At 44.0% G+C, this 15,275-nt stretch overlaps 1 long non-coding RNA gene across 2 annotated transcripts; it reads right to left on the bottom strand.

The window, feature by feature from the left end:
- Positions 1-563: 563 nt before the first annotated feature.
- On the bottom strand, positions 564-15,003 carry LOC141941806 (uncharacterized). Of its 2 annotated transcripts, none has more exons than XR_012628427.1 (4): positions 14,875-15,003; positions 12,109-12,168; positions 4,556-4,617; positions 564-809 (listed from the first exon to the last, which is right to left on the bottom strand). It is a non-coding gene; the product is annotated as an uncharacterized LOC141941806 (long non-coding RNA). The 2 variants fall into 2 exon arrangements; XR_012628428.1 differs by having other exon boundaries at positions 754-891.
- Between the last annotated feature and the right edge of the window lie 272 nt (positions 15,004-15,275).

Below are 15,275 nucleotides of genomic sequence, written 5' to 3' on the forward strand. Positions count from 1 at the left end.
GGTACCTAATCCTACTGGGTGTCATGTCCTGTTTCTGTGCCTTCCTATTCTTACAAAGACATAGTCATTTTCCAATTTTCAAAGCTGCCAGGCACTCTAATGTCGGCCCACGTTATACTGACTTGTGCACTTCTTTTCCACCCTGTCAAGTCTAAACTGTTGATTCACTGTCCGTGAAGCAGACTGAAGAAACTGTGGTTACTGTCGGGGAGGAAGTCTCTAGCAGTGGCAGGGACACAACTGAGTTTTATTTTGTAATATTCACTTGCTTTAGTCCAAAAGAAGACATGCTCTCTCCTACAGTGTCCTGCCTTTGCTCTGCAGAAATTTCATTTCCTACATGGTAGAGCAAATGAAGCAAAGAGTCTAATTCCCAATCTTGCTTCTTTTTCTTATCACTGTTCTCACCATATGACAAGATCCTTGTGAAAAAAACCCAAAGAACATTTAATTAAAGGTTATCTTCCACTTCACATACATACACAAGGAACCAAATTAAGGCTGCATGGAAGGTGTCATTTATAATTCTAGAGTGTTTAACATCAGTCTAGAGCATGTTATGTAAGTGCTGTATGTACGAGCTTTTACACATATTGATAAGCATTATCTCCATATCAATAAGCATTTATACATACAAGTCCTCTGTGAGGAAGATGGATAAGGAGAGTCTCACTCCGGATCCATGTATGAGTTGTTCCTGGTAGCACACTCCATCCTCCCTCTTTGAAATGGCTTGTGCTCAGTTATTTTGGCAGGATCTTGGTGGTGCAAATGCAGATGGCAGAAGGACAGCAGCAACCTGAAAAACACTGTTGTCCAAGCTTGTATAGAGCTCCATGGAAGGCAGGCAGAGCACTTGTCACCACTCCTCTCCAGACTTGCAAAGGCTTGCTACAAGACAGAGGTAGCAACTGAGCTCCTCCAAAAAAAGTAAGATATCTTTTGCAATAGCAAATATTTATCAAGCTAAATATGTAACTCCTCACAACCTGCACATACAAGTCCAGTTTGATTCATATCATCCTTATAGCTGAACTAAGTCATGGCAAAAGGCAGGGAAAATTCTTCAGAAGAAGAATGATTTTGGTATGCTTAGAAAACTGGTAAACTTAGAAATGCATTTAATTCTTTTCTCTGTGGATACACAACGGCTTTTAGAAGCAAGTGTAATGTTTAAACACATCCCGTCTGATCCAGTGTCACTAATTGCATCTTACTGAGCATCACCAATTGACAGCTGTTTGCTCCTAAATCCTTTTTAGAGCTTTCCATTCTTAACATTTTCTTTTAGCACAGTACTTAGGCCTCAGACAGTGCAGGTCCAGCATAAATAATATGTAAACTGGATGCAAGCTGTGTTTTCCTTCCAGTCCTCAAGGTTTAGAGGACAAGATGATAAAGAGGATAATGTTTTCCTACTTTCCAGTTGAAGTTGCTCGTAGGGATAAAGCTGCTGCACTTCGATTATTTTTCTACTTCCATTTTATGTAACTTCCACAATTTTGTAGGTGTCCTTCATCTTTCTATCTTTTTCTGCTTATTATAGCCTGGTAATCTTGTGGAAGCAAGAAAACGGTCTCTCCAACTTCTTTCTCCTTGCAGAACAAAGCATTTGTTCACCGTGGCTTTGCACCTCACAAAGATGGCAAAATGATGTACAATTATTGCTAGATCAGAAAAGGTGTTTGTGCTTGATTTGCACAATAACAGGTGATTACACCAAGTGCAAACTGCTGTACAATTAAGCCCAGTGTTCCTAAATATATGCAGAGCTAGAAAGGGTAAGTTTTACTGGAAGTTTTCCAGCAGAAAGTTTGTTGAATGTCTCAATCAGAGCTGTAGGATTGGGCTCAGCATATTCAAAGCAGTTTGAATCTTTCAAGATCACATCTTTTTTCCATTTCCAAACCCGATGGTTTCAAATCATCACATTCCACCATAGCTGAAGTGATTTATATGTCTTAGCAGTGCTGCAAACTGCAGTCTTCTAACCTGGAACTTTCCCTGCAAGGTATTAATGCTCCCCAATGATTTCAAATCACTTCACACACTGTAAAAAGGGCTATGTGATCAACACCCTTAAAAGCTTCTTATGTTTGGCAAAGATTTACATTTAAATCCTAGGCATGTAGAAAGCTAGGCTGATACAAACCACAAGTTGTATTATTTTGTAAATTCGAATGTGAAAGGTATTTCCCAAGCTTTTTGCTCTATCATTCGGCTAAACGTGTCAGAGTCTGTAAAATTACTCTCTGCTGCTTCACTTCAGCAAGTTCTAGTAAAAAAGTCAAGAAAACTAGTGGGATTTTTTTGGCATAAAATGCAAATTCTTCCACTATTATATTACACTTCCCTAAACTATATACTGTCTCTGTTTCTCACCTCTGCTTTTTCATCTCCATGGGCTGTACGGAATTGCCTGTTCAGCACAAGGTATTGTTTATATAGACAAAGGGGTGGCTCTGAGACCATACAAAGCAGATCCAAAGCTGCATTCAGGGATTAGAGTAAATCCGCTGTATTTCTGCCTCCTCCTCCCTTTCTATGATCTGGTAAAATGAGGGGACATAGACTAAAAGCATGTAAGGTTGAAACAGTGGGTGTTGGTTTGTTGGTTGGAAGCAGATGGACCCTCCAGATTTGTTGCCAATGGATACAAAGGCATTTGCACAGGTGGAGTTAGAACAGTCCAGTGTGGAAATTCTCCTGTTCTGCTTTTGTTTTGAAATGCAGAACAGGCTATCCTTTTACTTTCTGGAAAGAAAAGGGCAGAGCTTATTGCCTTCCCTAACCAGTTGCAAGCACAAAACCTGTCCTCTCTATCCTTGTGCACATGAACACCACCTTCACTCATGTTGGGTCTGTCTGGAGATGGACTCCTTCAGCCACCATCAAATCCTTGTCTCTTCCTCATATTCCTTCTGGTCTACCACACTTTTGTTTCCCCATACAGCTGGAGTCCCCACTGGTATATGTAACCTTAGAACTATGGTAAGCTCTAATTGCTGGACCAGCGACTTCAGCCTCTGAACCCTTCTTTCCTTTTCTCCCAGCATCCTAATACAATGTCCTCCTTGAGACTATGTCTTGATTTCGACCAGGATGGATTGGAGTATTTCATACCATGTGATGTCATGCCCAGGGATTTAGACGGGCGGGCTCTCCTCTCTCGAGCACGCGGTCTGCTCGTCGGGTCTTGTTGTTGCTGTGGGGGGGCAGTCGCCGCGCTCGGTAAGGCACTGCTGCATTTTACCCATTTTCTTTTTGGACTCACTATTGTTACTGTTGTTCTCTTGTTATATTTAGTAAATTCTTTCTTTTTATTCAACCTACGAATTCTCTTCTTTTGTCCCTCCCCTATTTTCACCAGAGGGGAGAGGGGGAGGTGAATGGCTGGCCACGTGGTGTCTGGCTGCCGGCTGAGCTCAAACCTCCACAGACTAGTATCTTGAATTTGGATCAGCAGAGTTTTGCCTCTGAGCTAGTAATGTCCGCAGGGACCTACTCCTTGGTATTAGCCCTCCTTAATGTAATGCCAAATCTGTGTGTTTGCCTTGTCCCATCAAACTGGGGCTGAATTCTGCTGTCAGCACATCACTGCCACATCACTATCAATCCCTTTCAAGGGTATAATGGAACGGCAATATCAGCTACGTACAATATTTGTGGTGCAAAGAGCAAAGCTTTTTTGTTAAAAGGATCCCTTCCTGAGTATGTGGCTAGGGGATTTCAGCGCCATCCCTGAGAGCAAACAAGCTGAACCACTCTTTCGTAGCACAGAGAATTACTGCTGTGTTAGTAGGATAAATCAACTGTCAGCCCCCCCAGAGAGCTAGGTTTGGCCAAGCATCTTGTTTTCTCTGCTAAGTTTTATGCTGGGGGTTATTTATTTATTATATTTCCTTTCTTTGTTCTGTTGAGAGAGGAAAGGGCTGCAGGCTGAACAATACCTGTGTGCTTATTTCAAGACTGGCAGTCTCATGGGCCTACAAGCTGTGAGTCTATAGGATGAACTGAGTTACAACAAGAGGAGCAAGAAGTTTGTGTTGGTCTGCCTTTGAAAAGGACAGTCAGCTATGGGACCTGTGAGGCATCTATTGTGATGCCTCTGACTTTAAGGAAAGTCCAGGCTATTGGTTTTATTTTTTAATGAGAAGCTTTTAATCTGCACCTGTGTTTCTATGCACACATATGAAATGTGGAACACTAAATGGAAATGAACCACTGGCTGATCTTCAAAGCTTGTCACTGTTGTTTTTAGTGCCTGCTATTTTGCTACTATAGAAGCAACCAGAAGTCCCTAGAACTACCGCATGGGGATCCTTGAGACCCCAAATCCTCTCAACAAACAAAGAATAAGTTACAAGAAGCCAAAAGTTAGGAAATGCAACGTGCTCCTGGCAAAGAGCAGGGTCCTGCTGCCCATGGTGGTCCATGGGACATCAGAACAGGTTGGCTGCTGCTTTCCCCTGTTCCAGAGGAGCCAGCTTGAGCGGGAAATAAGTTTTGTTGCCCGAGAGAAGCAGGGTGAAAGTAAAGTGGAGTGTTTGGATACCTGTTTCCTGGTCTGTGCACTGGCCTCAGCTCTTTCTGTGATAGCTTGATGACTCGTTTTTCCTGTAAGTAAGATAAGGGTAGTAGTATTTACTTTCTTGGCAAGGTGAAATGATGATTAATTGGTCTTTGTTTTTACAGTCTGATGTACAAAGTGTGATTAGTTGCAGTGTGTGCACGCATCCGCTGGGGCAGGCCATCTTCGGGCTGCTCTCAGCAGAAGCAGCTGCTTTCAACCCTTCCTGAACCAGGGAGGGAGGTGCCTGGATTTTTCCTTCTTCAGTCCCACACAAAGGTGGTTGGTTGTCTTTTACCTGGAGACTTAGTGCAGATGTGGGTGTTTTGAAACCACCTTGTTAACTGTTGCCCAGATTCTGGGCTGGCTCTGTGCATCGTGATGAAGATCCAGTGGACGTGAGCTGGCAGGTGTAGGTGGCAAATTGTATTACAGGTTGCCCAGGAACATCATGCTTGTCCTTCAGTGAGGACAATGCTTCCTATGAAGGCAAATTTCAATCTAACTGTAACAATATTCTTTGAATATAATGAAACATATTACAAAAAGATTGCAATGACAACAAAATAAATCAGCACAGCAGTTAATGAGAAAACCCTACAGGCCGTTCATGCATACACTCCCATTAACTGGTCTTCATTTTGTAAGTTCATTTTTTTTCCTGTTTCACTGCAAAGGATTTACAGGACTAGACATTAAATCTGTTTGACTTTTGTAACAGAGTAGTGAACAACACTGCAGTCTAAATCTAAACTCAATACCTGACAGAAGTACTCTTGCTCATTAGAGATGAGGGAACTTAGGAAAAGAAAAAGCTCAGTTCTTCCAAGAAACTTCAGCTATTCTCAGTGTTTCCAAAGACTGAACATCACCTTCACTCTCTCTGCTCTTTTGATCATGTGCCTGGGGCTATCCTCCATAAATTCTCTATGGATTTGCTAGAATTGCTAGAGTTCATGACATCCTTACAGGTTCCAATGGCAGCTTCTCTTTTCTGTAGTGCAGAGTTCTGTACTATAGAAAAGAGGGAAGGAGCCTTAATGATCTACCCCAGAGCCCACAGCCTCACTGGAGAAATCAAGGAATGATGGTAAATTAGATAATGAAAAAGACCTCTCAATTTTTTTTCTAGTTCCTCCTTCCTGAATGGTAGCAGATTTTTTGCTGCTAGAAATTACATATATACTACAGTTTCATTATTATTGTTTACACAGAGTTCATGCATGTTTCCTGGTGTGAGAGTTTGTGATACACGATCCACTTTTTGTTTGGGAGTTGAAAAAAATACTTCTACTTCTTACAGCAAGAGAGACCTTTTAGCCTGTGACAGGAATGGCGAGGGGGTCGAGTCTGGCAGTAATGGCTGTGCCAAGCAGAGATGCTGTTGGCATCTGTGTACCACCTTTGTGTTAAGCTATTTATCACCTCTACTCATCCCCATCTTGCCCACATCATCCTGAATGTTTCTTGTGGCAGAAGTGTACTGAATTGTTGCCTAATGGAGTCTGCTCCTGAAAATCACCAACCTCAGATGCTCAAAGCAGCAGCCAGGCTCAGAGTAACAAATGCCCTCATGTTAATGGTATTTTTTTACGGTGAAGAAAGTACATTGGGGGTTGTATTATCTTCTCCTTTTTGAGCTTTCAGATTGCCCTGAGAGGTTTTTTTTCAACTTTTCTCTGAAATTATCCGAGGCGGACTCTGTTAATTTGATGTTGTGCCCGGCAGTGGAGACTTTGAGAGAGACCTCAAGGTGCAACACTCATTGCCTGGAGGGTGCCTCTGTGCAAGCAGCCCAGGAGGACCAGCGTATCTGAGAGGGTGGAGATAAAGCCAAGCATAAGTTACAGTGTGAATAAGCACAGGGAAGGTGGTGCTGGGAAAATCTCCTGGGATCCTGATGAGCTGAGCGCTGGCAGCTGGCCATGCCAGACCCCCTTCTGAGAAGCTGTCTCCAACTTGCTGGTTTCTGCCTTGTTCAAGGAAACAAGATTTTGTACATTATTTGTAAACAAGTGGAGCTGTGTCAAAGACACCCACCTCTCTTATAATTAATTTCTCTTTCTAACAGAAAATTACTACAGAAACTTGAATTTTGCCTAAGCATTAGGGTTAAAATACAAAAAGAAGAGGAACAGTAATTTAAATACACAAGGTGTGACTGGTTCTCTTCAGGCATCCTGCAAGACTAATTTTCTTTTCCTCCTTACCCCCTACCTGAGGCACCCATTGTCTATAATGCAGGATTCACTCAGGAAATTAATTTCTTTTGGAAGTCATCCTTCCTTGGTATTTCTAATTATTTTAATTTTTTCCCTTGGAACTTTCCATTTGCAGGAAATATTAATAATTTCTGAGTTTGGTATGATTAGAGTCAAAACTGAATTAAAAAAAAGGCTACTTGTCCATGAAGTGGGAATATGGCCTTTTCAGACAAGTTTATCTAACTAGAGTACTCCTGAATTACTGCATGCATTTTTGTATAATTTCAGGATAGCATTCTGAGGCTCTTAGAAGTTACTCTGTAATGCATACTGCTGGTGATTTTTCAGTGTAAAGCTTGACTTCATCCATGGATTTCAAAGCATTTTACAAAGGAGACAGCCATATCATGGTCCTTCTTCTAATGAATGGGAAATTTTAAACTAGAGAGAGAGGATGATTTGCTCAACATCACACTGTAAGCATGTGCTATGGCTGGGAAGAGAAGGCGGATCACCTGGAGGGAAAGTCAATATTCACAAAAAATAGGCATCAGTCTCCATCTCTGTATCTCAGCATGAACTATCAGTTAATTGGCTGTGTACATGATTTCGAGTCACTAATACAGGGTCTATTGGAATTGAAGCTATTTCTGAGTGACCTCTCTCAAAGTTTCATTTATTCGGGGGTTTTATGACTGTATTTACAGCATCCCATTTGTCTTGTTTTGTTGGTCTGTAGAAGAACAGAATGTACTATTCTGCAGACACCTGAGTCTATACAAAGAATGACAATCGGCAGATAAAACTAGAAAAATATGAAATAACTAAGCTACCTTTGGCATCTACTGACTCAAGTTAGATTAGTAGAGAGAGAAAGGTCAAAGTACTGGCAAATTCCTCCTCTTAGCTGGAGGGAAGTGAGCAGAAATCTCAGAGGCAGAAGTACATTCTTCAGTGGGGAATTTTGACTGACAATATAATAGACTGAGCTGGGAGAAGAAAGAGGGGAAGGACAATCTCCATTGATGCAAGCTAAATGTAACTGCCATAGCTATAAGAAGTCAGTTTTGTCTCTGTTTAATATTATTGAAAAAGGTTTGGAAGTAAACCAGTTGGTTGAAAAATTAATTTAGAAACAAATAGTTGAAAGAGATCTGTGAATGACATCATAGAGGCTAAGAAAATATTTTCCGAGTTTAATTTCTCATTTTTTTGCATTGCTTTCATACAGCTGCAAATGAAATACTCCTGAAAGCAAATGACTAAGGCCTTGATCCTCAGTCTTGGCTTCAAAGGCCTAGTGACATTTAGTAAGCAAATTTTCTGTTCTTTCCTGTGCCATCAATTCATTATGAACTCAACAGCAACACCCTCTCCTCTCCTCTCCTCTCCTCTCCTCTCCTCTCCTCTCCTCTCCTCTCCTCTCCTCTCCTCTCCTCTCCTCTCCTCTCCTCTCCTCTCCTCTCCTCTCCTCTCCTCTCCTCTCCTCTCCTCTCCTCTCCTCTCCTCTCCTCTCCTCTCCTCTCCTCTCCTCTCCTCTCCTCTCCTCTCCTCTCCTCTCCTCTCCTCTCCTCTCCTCTCCTCTCCTCTCCTCTCCTCTCCCTTCCCCTCCCCTCCCCTCCCCTCCCCTCCCCTCCCCTGTGGTCACAGCAAAGCCAAGGAACAGGCTCTGCTGGCTTCAGTGTCTTTGTGGGGCTGAGATGTACAGCAGGCTCTTCTTTGGCATCCACTCGTTTTTATCAGGCATATCTGACCCATATGCTAAAGCACAAAATTCAGTGGGTGTCAATAGCACGGTAGCAATTCACTACCTGGTGTTATCTAATCATACCAGTCCACATCTCCTGTGAGTCTGCAGAAAAAAACCCCAAAAGCTCACACAGACCTATAAGCTATTCTGTAAGAAATTTAAAGCCTGGAATATGCTTTTCTGTAAAATATACTTACCCCTTGCCATAGTTATACATGCTCTCAGAATGATCAGTGTGGATTAGCTCTTAAAATTAAACTCGCAGCAGCAGCAGCCATAACAGGGCTGTCATCAGCAGGACCCAGACTTGGTGCATGCTGAGGGGAACAGCTGGTGCAGAGAAATGAATAGCCAGCTATTGTCCTTGCACCTGGCCGGTACCGGCTCCTGCCGCCGGAGATGATAAACAGGGCGACCATGGAGATGACTGGTGTATTTTTCTGGAGAGGCATAAATTAAATGATAATTGTGGAAGAAGTATATGATGTATAAGAATTATGTATAAAGGAGATGTGTTGAACATCATTTTACCCCCACCCATCAATGAAAGCTTTTTAGCTCTCTTGTCTTAGGGACAGAAAGATGTATGGGGAGGTCCTTTCACAAAGTGGAAAGATGGGGAATAGCCAGATGAGGGAATGCAAATGAGTCTCCCAGCACACTGGACGAGACTCTAATCCTCATTATGCTTTGTGGACACAGCAGTGATTTTGATTGTTGCTTTTGTTAGCTAAATGCAACTGAGACATGACTTGTACATGAGGCCCATCTGTTTGTAAGAGCAAGGACGGTGGGAGAACAGCAAGTGCTGAACTCAGCCTGCCCTGCTACTACAGCGGAGAGCATATGCAATTAATACAAACATCAGCGATGTCTTCAGACATGAAATATGGAATAACCAACCATTATCACCATGCATGGCTTTACCTTGTGACTGGGAAGGGGCAGGTAAGCCTGCTGCACTGGCTGTGCTCAGGAGGCTGGAGAAACCCTGTGCCTGTGCTACAGCCGCAACTGCCCTGGTCCCAGTACTGGTCTGGGGTGGCGGGAATGGTTTTCAGCACAAGCTGAGCATCATGCTCATGCTTTGCTGGAGTCAGGGCCTTCATTTTTGATCATTAGTGCTCAAACTCACTTGAAAACAAGGGATTGCACACACCACTTTCCTTAATTTTGTGTACAGCTCTGCAGTGCTTTGCAGTTTCACTATCACAGATGTCTAAACCAATCTTCCCATTCAAATGAGTAATAGCAATTAGTAATAGCAAAACCTGTCTCCTGAGATCTCATTATAAATTCCCAGACCCAGGCGTTTACACTTAGTGATAACGGGAGACCGATCGCTCCCCTCAACGAAGGAGACAGATCCCAGGGACGGAAAATGCTTCCCCACTGGATGTTTGGAAACTCAATCCAGTTTTTCAAAAGTAAACACCACAAAAGTGATATGAAGACTTCTGCATGCCTTCTCCTTCGACAACTGTTGCTATACCACCTTCCTACAGGCGCCGAGAAAACTTGCCCGTGTGTTGCTTGGGGCCTTTGCAAAAAATAGCATCCATTATTCAAAGAGTGAGTAACAGCTCACAGATTACATGTTGTGTTTCCTTTTTTTGTTAGGAAATGCCTGGAAGAAATGCTAACAACTTCTTTGCAGTAAACACTCATAGAGAACTGAAAAAATTTCCAGGTTGTGGATAATTTTGTGTTTTGCAACTTCCCACAAAACAGAAATTTTTCACAAACGCATGATATTTCCTTTGAAAATCTGTGTACTGCCTGTCATCTCAGCAATAACTATGTGCAATTGATATAACTTCCTTTAACTTCATCACCTACTCACTTCTGAACAGCAGCAGTGAAGGTAACAAATGCCACCAATTTTCTCTCAGTAGCTGCAAAAGCTTCGAATGTGCTGCTCGGGAACCAAAGCTCCCAGGACTTGAAAAATCCTTGGGGCTTTGCAAGGATCTGCATTCAGCCAGTTGCCACAAATAATTTCTGTGCTGAGGTGCTCACGTTTTCTGATTAAACCACTTTTCCCTGGCAAACTTCACTGACCAACTGTGACAAGAACAGCCTGCTTGCCATTATTCCACATTAAGGACAGAGAAAGATGCGTCGGGAAACCCAGCTTTTATTGCCTTAAGAATGGGAAGGATTCATGTAACACTACTTAGGAAAAATTATAAAAGTGACTTGTAGGACCAAAACTACTTAGAGTGAGTGCGCTGAAGAACCAAAGTCCCTTCATCTCCTGCTTTCTGAGTTTCAGCCAAAGCCATTGAGGAGAGGGGAGCTGTGGCGCAGATGTTCTCGGGCACTCAGCTAGGGGCTTTAATAACAGGGAATAGGAGTCGAAAGACCACTGTGGCACCAGTGGAAACCACAGATGGGGACCACAGAGGGAGAGGACAAGGGACTCATCTCTCTTCTGAGAGAGGATTTTTGAAAGATAACTGGAGCCCAGAGGTGAGTTTAATCATCTTAAGTAGCTGAGTGAGCAGCAACCTGTTATCTGGGTGACAGTAATAACTAGCAATAAAATAAACCACTCAAAGTAGTCTATTTTGTCTCCCACAAAATATATATTATTTCTCGGTTATGGGTAGTTTTATTTGATCAGCTTGAACTTGGATTTGAATAACATTTTAAAGTTGTGCAGGAGAACTGCAGAGGTCTGAGTTTGAGTTTTCACTGTTTTAATCTCATTCTTTCTTTTTAACCCTATGCTTCCATAAAAGTACCTAAATAGAAAGTTTATAATATAGGATATTTTTATTAGGTATTTCAGATGGGAAGATCCCAAAAGGATTCACAACCTCTTCCCATTAGCTCGCTCTCATGCTTTTTGACAGCCATGGAGTGGAACATGGCGCACTCTCTCTCTGCCAGCAATTTAAGTAAAATGGCACTGTTTTATCTACTCCCATTTCTTCCCAATTGAGTCTCTTTTCAGAGTATGACCCTGATTTCAAGTGTCTAGTCTGTATCCATTGAGAAAATGTTGTTTGCTCCTATACCATCATACTGATTAGGTGCAGTCATTTATTTCTCTTATTGATGCTTTCAGCTCATTTTTTAACATCAAAGGAGATTACACCAAGAATGAAATACTGGCCAATACCCATAAAACCAAAATATAGTGCTTATGGGAATTTTTCTTCTCTGTAGAAAACGGTCTTAGTACATTTTCTCAAAGTCTCTTGATGCTTCCCACATGTATCTCTTTTGAAGTATACAAATGAGGTGTCTTTTATGTTTGAAATAAAAATTTAGTGAGACTGATCAATTTGTGAACATCTGCAAATTAAGTAAGCTAAGGTCAGCTTACTGGCACCAGTGCTAGCCCTTTGTATAGGGAAAGAAATAAAATATATATATAAAAAAAGAAAACATAATAATAAAAAGCTGAGAAAGGTGGCTTGTTTTGCTAAAACCTTCCTTGTTTATTTATTAAAGGAGGAGATCATCTATTCTTATAAAGGAGCTCCTGAGAAAGTATGGTCAATGGAAAAGATCTAGGTGTGAACAGAAATCTGATGAAGTTTTTCAAAATTTGTGTGAATAATGTAACTACTCACCTGGCTTTTAAAATAACTCATTTCAGAGAGGAATGGTCACAACTACTCTGTGAGCAATACCTAGAAAGAAAAAGAGATGCTTATTTCTGAGTTACAAAAAACAAGGCTTCTACAAAGGACTGGACCATGGAGAGAGAAATTGCAGTACTGGTTGGCGTGGACTAATCGCACTTGTCAGAAAGATGCATCTCCAGGACAAGTCCTGGCTGATGATGTGCAGTAAGGACCTTGCAGACCCAAGCAGAGCCATCTTGCTTCCATGGGACAGGGAATGAGAGGGCCTTCGTGGAGAGGCTGGTGGAGGCCCCTCACCCTCACGTGGAGGGATCCTCATGACCCCACAATCGACCAGGAAAGTGCTTGCACCAGGGGACTGTGGCAGTCTTGTTCCCCTGCCAGATCAGGCAAGGGAAATTAGGCAGCATACATGGTAGCATCAAGACAGTTGAGATGAGTTTCCCCTGTCCAAAACTAGTATCTACCTTGAGACTTCTTCTGCCCAACATGCCTGCTCCTAATCACTACTCTGCCAGAAGCTTGTCCTAGGTCACCAACCTGGCTCATGGATGGCTCACAGGTGTGGGAATCCCTGCATTGCCTAGACATAGGCCACTGTCTGTGCTACTCCCTTTCTGAGGCCATAGGGGTTTTTGTGGTGCTGACCACAGACACACCCTTAATGATGCCCAGTTTGTCTTTACCAAGTCAGCTTAGAGACATCATAGCACTTCAGAGAGGAAATTTCACCTAGGACCTCTCTTCAGTCCTCCTGCTCCTACCTTGGCAATGTTAACAAGAGGCCTTTCGTTTGGATATACATTTAGTAACGGTGCTTTGTACCCATAGAAGGCTTGCCACTACTTCTTTAAGTAGATCTGAACAAGGAAAGCCCGAGAGGCAGACTACTCCTCTGTGTGAGCCAGTAGGCAGTTGTCACACTTGTGGAAGATTTTTTTCCCCCCCAGAACATTATGGCAGATCTCCATGACTACTGAAACTGCCATTAATTACTTGATCTCTGCATGTATTTCTATGATTTCACCGTGAGAAGGTCTCACTTAAACATGGCACAACCCTCGCAGAGAGTAAAGGCTGACTGGACATCACCAAGACTTGACCTTGCAAACCAGGAAGCTTAAATTTTGCAAAACTGATGTTTGAGATGTTACACTTTTGTACCCAGCCACGGTAATAAGCAGTTACTCCTCCAACTCCTCTGATGCATGGTAAGCATCTACTTTCTTGCTCATCTGGACCAACACTCCACACCTACTCCAGACATAAGAATCAGGCAGCCATGGGGTTTTCACTATTTTATAGGAACATGAAGACTTGAAAATATTTCCTCTGGAGGTCTGACCCCATGTTACTGCAGGCAAGCACATTTATGAGCCTGTAAGCATGGTAGTGGAAGGGATCTTTTTTTTTTTTTTGTCTTGGAAACCTAAAGAACTGGGGATGAAATCTGATCTTGTCAAAATAAATGGAAATTCTGGGATCAGGATTTGCCCAAACTTGTGGCCTCAGAAATTGGCCCCACTTTCTCTGTTCCTCTGGTTTCTAGACAGAAATGTGATTTTGAAGATTCAAAGCTCTGAAATAAGGTAGGCAGGACATTTAGCTACGGGAATGCTGACGTACTAAAAAGTACATAATTTCAGAAGGTTTCCACCAACACGAGAAACTGTTTTAAAATCTCTCTACAATGTCGATGTCTGCAGACAAAGAAACTAGGCCATGTGACCCCAAACTTCTTGTGATAGCTGCTTCATGAGTATTTGAAAATACAGTGGCTAATTTTCCTGGAAAACTAAGGCCCCAGCTACAGGTACAAGACAATACAGGATGTATGTTGTTTCTAATAGGAAGAAATTTGGGAACTGTTCCAGGCAAACAATTTGGCCAGTCACTGTAGATAAATTGTAACTTACAAAATGTGGCACCTTCCCCTCAGACAGGCCTCACTTACTGCAGGTTTTCAGCTATCCACTTTGACTTGATCTCTAGAACCCAGACAGCTCATACAACCTCTTGTCCTCCCAGCCTGGCTCAGCCACAGAGCGCTGTAACCGCTCTATGAAGGCACATTCTTGCACGCCTGTGTGCTTCTTCTGTAAGGAAATCACGGAAACCTAATCTGCAGGATCTGGGTCAGAAGGATAAAAAGTTAATTTACGTGCAAGGAAAAGCTTGACAGACTCAGAGTAACTGCTCAGCCCGGGAGTTGGCACGCCGTTCTTTCAGCAGGTTGTACTTTTTATTCTCAAGTTGGATAAAGTTGTAGGTACCATCCTGAGTGCACCGGCAGGCGACACTTTGGAGCCGGGACCCGCTGCTCGTCGGCCAGGCGAAGGCATGTCGCGAGTGCTACTGTGCTGCAGCTGACTGGCAGCATCTCTCCTCCCCGGCTGCGGGAATCCCGGGAATATTCGTTCCCTGTTTTCCGCAGTGCCTCCCGCCGAGGCCGGACTCCTGCAGAAGCCCAGGCAGCTGCCCCTCCACAACGCCTCTGTCGAGGCGCGGCGGCTTCCAGCTCAGCCCCAGGCGGGCGCCAAGGTCTGACAGCGTTCACCTAACTCCTGTCCTGAAGGTTCACCCCCGCTACCGCTCACCCACGGAGCCACCCCTACCAGGAACCACACGAGATGAAAAAAACTCACGTCCGGGCTGTAACGTTGTAAGGCTTTTCGCTCCTTAACCCGCCCCCCCAAACACGAGAATGCATTATTTTTATTTCCTCCCCCCCCTCCCCTTTTATTTCTGCACCTTCAGGTGACATTTTCCAGCCGTTCCCCGCTGTTTGGACATTCACACCGCCTGGGATGCCGAGGGGGGAGCCCAGCCCCGACCGCTCCGTCCGGGGCTCCGGCGAGAAGGGGGCTCCCGCCGGGCCCCCCGCTGCCGCCCGCCTCCCCCCCTCGCCCCCGTCCCACCTCCCCGCCGCTGCGCTGTCCCCGGGGCGCGGTACGGCCCACGGCGGCAGCTCCCCGGCGCGGCCGCTCGCCCCGCCCCGGCTGCGGGGGGGCCGGCTCCGGTTCCCGCTCCGGCTCCTGACGGCGGGGCGCGCTCTGTCCCCTCCCGGGAGGCGCTGCCGCCCTCCCGCCCCCGTGCCACCGGCGGGAGCGGGGCTTTCCCTTTCCCGATAAGCCCCTCCCGCTTCCCCCGCC

The sequence above is a fragment of the Strix uralensis genome, chromosome 3 (genome assembly GCF_047716275.1).
Source record: "Strix uralensis isolate ZFMK-TIS-50842 chromosome 3, bStrUra1, whole genome shotgun sequence".
NCBI classification, from domain to species: domain Eukaryota; kingdom Metazoa; phylum Chordata; class Aves; order Strigiformes; family Strigidae; genus Strix; species Strix uralensis.